Here is a 5428-nt window from a genome sequence, read left to right on the forward strand (position 1 = left end):
ACTAAGATGAGGTTTACTATACCAGCAACAGTTTGGGAGACTTACTGCTCCCTACCTGTGGGAGACTTACTACTTCCTGTATCAGTTTCTCCTACCCTGTTGCGTTTGGCTTCTCCTGCTGTTCTGATCTGTCAAATACTAACTCTGCAAGGAGTTATTGCTCCATTTTTCCTGTGTTCTGAACATTCTGACTTTTCTGCATGATGCAGTGAGGGACATTTTGCCTGACCATTATTAGATCATGGTTAGGTTGCCTAGTAAGTTGCCTAGTTACCCCTTTACATAAGAATTTCCTCCTTTCCCTTACCCTATATTTACTTTGATTTTTCCCTTGAACAAATGAGATTTGATCAGAATCCTGTCTTATCTCCATCTCTTATGTCTCTTGTCCCATCCCATTCTCGTTCCCCATCTAGGGTCTCCGTTGACTTACCTTCTGGCTGGGGCAAAGTAGCTTCCAACATGGGTCTCGAGCATGGAGGATTCAGTGAAGAACGCTGTTCAGAGAGGCCGGCATGAAGTGAAGTATAATCAAGAGGAAGAGAAACATAGGAGCCTGCTGTGTCTTCTGAACCTCAGTAAGTAGAACAGTGATCATGAGACACGCAATTTGCCAGTGTGAAATGTTTATTAGTAGATTAAGGCATGCTTTAAAGGCACAAGAGGTAAAAATTAAAATTAAACAGTTGTGTGAATTCTTTGACTATATTAAAAATGTTTGTCCCTGGTTTCTGAGTGATGGGACTTATAGATGAGAAAAAAATGGAAGAAAGTTGGAGAGGATCTCAAAGAACGTTATCAAGCATTTGGACCAGAAAAGGTTTCTGTAACTGTTTTTTCCTTTTGGAATTTAATTAATAAACTTTTGTCTCAGAGGCATCAAGATCCTGTAGTTGCAAAGGCTATTGAGACAGGAGAAAAAATATCATTAAAAGATAAGTTAAACAAAATAGACAAGAAACTTAATCAAGAGAATGACACACGAGGTGTCAAAAAGAATAAGGAAAAAGAAGGTAAGGACCTTATGTACTCTGATAGTGATGTTGAAACATCTGACAAAAAAAAAGTACAAACTTACAGGCTCCAAAAGTTAAGCCTTCCCTGCAGAAAACTAGGGAGTCAAACAAGGATCCTCTCCCCACACCTAAGTCAAAAGCACAAAGATATCCAGGAGTTAGCTCTAAGATTAAGAAATTATATCCAGCTTTAAAAGAATTCCTTCTCAAACAGGATGATCTGAGTGAGGAGGACTGGGATGATTTAGAGGAGGAAGCAGCCAGACATCATAATTCAGACTGGCCATCGCTTGCCTGTCTCCCTCTGGCATATAGCTCAGTCCCAACGGCACCTCCGTTGGTTTGACCAGTAGTGGACCCCCAAAAAGAACTTCGCGATAAAATAAAAATTTTAAAAGAACAGATAAAATTGAAACAGGAACATCAGGATTTAATTTTATATTGGAAGGATTAAAAACTGGAAAAACCAACAATGAAGTCCCAGGGGACAGTCAGCCACCCATGCAAGGGGCTACATCTAGACTCTCTCCTAAAATAAACAAATCAGTAGAAACAGATGGTCTAGAAGCCTTCCTCTTAACAGAAACTGTGGACGCTAAGGGAACAGTGTGGAGGACTCATGTAAATTTTTATTTTAAACTGATTAAGGAATTAAAATTAGATGTTGCACAATATGGAACTACAGCTCCTTATACTACAGCAATTGTAGAGTGTGGGGCTGAAAATTGGCTTATGCCTGGAGACTGGCAGACTCTATCTAGAGCTACCCTTTCTAAAGGTGACTATCTCCTTTGAAAGTCTGAGTTTGTTGAGGCAAGCAAAGAAATTGCTAGACATAATGCACAGGCTGGAGATGGGTGGACCTTGGGTATGTTAATTGGGGAAGGTAATTACACTACTGCTGATGCTCAAAGTCACTATGCTGTGGGACTTTTCCCAGATACAAACCACAGTTACATGAGCCTGGAGAAAGCTGCCAGGTAAGGGAGACATGAGTTCTACCCTGGCCGACATTAAGCAAGGTCCAGATGAGACTTTTGCTGACTTTGTCCATAGGCTAATCACTGCAGCAGGGAGAATATCCAGCAATGATGATGCAGGTACAGATTTTGTTAAACAATTGGCCTTTGAAAATGCTAATGTTGCATGTCAGGCCGCTATCCATCCATATAAAAAGAAAACTGACCTGACAGGATATATACACCTTTGCTCAGACATAGAAACTGTCTATTAGCAAGGTCATGCAATGGCTGCTGCAATGCAGGGATTTAGTGTGAGGCAATTCTTGTCACAACAAAATAAAAGTAAATGTTTTAATTGTGGAGAATTTTGACATCTTCCCAAGGATTGCAAAATTAATAGGGATGCTGCCACAAGAACATCTATTCCAGGTCTCTGTTTTAGATGTAAAAGAGGAAATCATTGGGCTAATGAATGTAGGTCCATAAAGATGCCCAGGGTCAACCTCTAAACCAGGGAAACTGGAACAGGGGCCAGCCCCAGGCCCCCAAACCCAAACAAATCTTTGGGTCAGTCAGCTTAGTTACAATAAACAACAATCCATTTTGGATCTCTTCAGAGCCACAACAGGCTCAGTTCCAGCACCCACACAGTACTAACGCCTGAGATGGGAGTTCAAGTTCTCTCCACATGCATTTTTTGCCCTTTACCAAAATATACTTTTGTCCTTATAGTAGGTCATAGCAGCTCTACCATCAATGGCCTTCATATATTCCCAGGAGTTATTGATAATAATTATCTGGGAGAAATTATAGTTATGGTGTCATTTACCAAAAATATTGTTTTAATTACTTTTGGACAAAGATTTCCTCAATTACTACTTCTTCCCTTAATACCTACTTCAAATAAAGTTGTGAGTAATTCTAGAAACAATAAAGGTTTCAGGTCTTCAGATGTCTATTGGTCAGAAGTAATATCTGCACAAAAACCCCTTATGGTTAAATGAAATTTTCAGGATTGGTAGACACAGGCACAGATGTCACAATTATCAAAAAGGATAATGGCCTCTAGATGCTACCATAATTCATTTAAAGGGTATAGGTCAGAATCAAAATCTTCAAAAGTGTTAAAAAAAAATCCTAAAATGGAGAGACCAAGAAGGCAATCAAGCACAATTCAGACTTATGTAATTTCAGGACTGCCTATCAACCTTTGGGGTCGTGACTTACTTTTTCAATTAGGGATCATTATGTGCAGCCCTAATGAGGTTGTCACCATGAAAATGTTTAAAAATGGATATATCCCAGACAAGGGACATGAAAAAGATGGTTCTAGAATGCTGCAACCATGGGGGGGGGCAAGTAAATTTAGAGGCATCTTATCAGTGAAATCCTTTCTTTCACATTGTTTCCTTGAGTGCCATGATTTCTCAATTATTTAAAATGTAACTTGAAAGTTTTACCTTATTTGATTTGCATACAGCTGCATGATGTTTAAATAATTGTTTACTATCTGTGTTTTTCTCTAAATCAAAAATATTTGGCAGTCTGTCTCAGAAGAGAGGAATGTGTTACATTTAGATTTCAAGGGAAATTTTCCTACTTAATTAGTATCATATCATAAGCTATATTCAGTCTAATTACATGGTGTTGACTATATGGCTTGCCTCCCATAAGCAGACTAAATTATAATACAACTAAATTACAATACAACTAAATTAAACATTTATAGTTAATATATAACAATCGAGTTCCTGCAAAAGTGTATCTTTTTGAGGCAAGTTAGCCTTCACTCTACCTAATTTTTTATCCTTCTAATTTTGAGAATTGGCTTGGTTTACTAGTATGAACATTGCATTACTAAAAATAAAGTTAGTTCCCAAGTAAGAAGAACTTATCACTGTAATGTATAAAGACAATTTTGTCTATTGCAAGTACATCAGGATTTATGAATTTATAACTTCTGATATGAGAAACTTGTCACATTCTATGTAAACTTGCTATATTAGTTCCATGTATTAATCTGTTGCATGGAACCGCTTGTTCATTCCGGTCACACATAAACGATATTATTTAAATCACTGCTTGGTCCATTTACTCTAGCTTCTTATTTTCTTATTGGCACTCCTATATCTTAATTTAACCCAACTGTATATATTTATACATATGTATATCACCATGAGGTCATGGCCTACCAACAAAGTTTCAGTACGACTTCCTCTGGTCACAGATTCATGGCATACCCTGATTCTGCCTTCTTCTTCCCAGCATTCAGTCCAGTTTTCCAGGCCTTCCTAAGTTCTGCCCTATCAATAGGCCAAGGCAGTTTCTTTATTCATTAATGGTAATCACATCACACAGAGGGGACTCCCACATTATTAATCTGTCTCTAGGTGGTTTCAGAAGATGAACATCTCTCATCTTGACACATCCTTTAGCTAAACTATCTAGCGCCATGCTGTTTTGTAGCTATTACCTCTCAACAGAATCATTCTTTTTGTTTGTTTGTTTGTTTGTTTTTCGAGACAGGGTTTCTCTGTGGCTTTGGAGCCTGTCCTGGAACTAGCTCTGTAGACCAGGCTGGTCTCGAACTCTCAGAGATCCGCCTGCCTCTGCCTCCCGAGTGCTGGGATTAAAGGCATGCGTCACCATCGCCCGGCAACAGAATCATTTTTAATGAGCATTGGTTCAAAGATAAAATTTAAATGGGTATTAAAGCTATAAAAGTTACAGGGCTTAAGAAGCTCATCCTCAAGATTATATATACAGTTAACATTTACAGAAAGAGAAGCTAAATAAGAAGGTGAATCCAAAGACAAATATATAGGCATCCTCCTGAATATTAACCTTCATCAGGCGATGAAAGGAGACAGAGACAGAGACCCACATTGGAGCACCGGACAGAAATCTCAAGGTCCAAATCAGGAGCAGAAGGAGAGGGAGCACGAGCAAGGAACTCAGGACCACGAGGGGTACACCCACACACTGAGACAATGAGGATGTTCTATCGGGAATTCACCAAGGCCAGCTGGCCTGGGTCTGAAAAAAGCATGGGATAAAACCGGACTTGCTGAACATAGCGGACAATGAGGACTACTGAGAACTCAAGAACAATGGCAATGGGTTTTTGATCCTACTGCACGTACTGGCTTTGGGGGAGCCTAGGCAGTTTGGATACTCACCTTACTAAACCTGGATGGAGGTGGGCGGTACTTGGACTTCCCACAGGTCAGGGAACCCTGATTGCTCTTCAAGCTGATGAGGGAGAGGGACTTGATCCGGGGAGGGGGAGGGAAATGGGAGGCTGTGGCGGGGAGGAGGCAGAAATCCTTAATAAGTAAATTAAAAAAAAAACAACAAAAAAAAAGAATAGAGAAATTTTCCTTGGAGTAAACTGGAAAGCATTACAACTTAGGGGAAGAAAAAAATACAATAACAAAGACTGGGAATACT

The sequence above is a fragment of the Microtus ochrogaster genome, chromosome 5, assembly GCF_000317375.1.
Source record: "Microtus ochrogaster isolate Prairie Vole_2 chromosome 5, MicOch1.0, whole genome shotgun sequence".
NCBI classification, from domain to species: Eukaryota; Metazoa; Chordata; class Mammalia; order Rodentia; family Cricetidae; genus Microtus; species Microtus ochrogaster.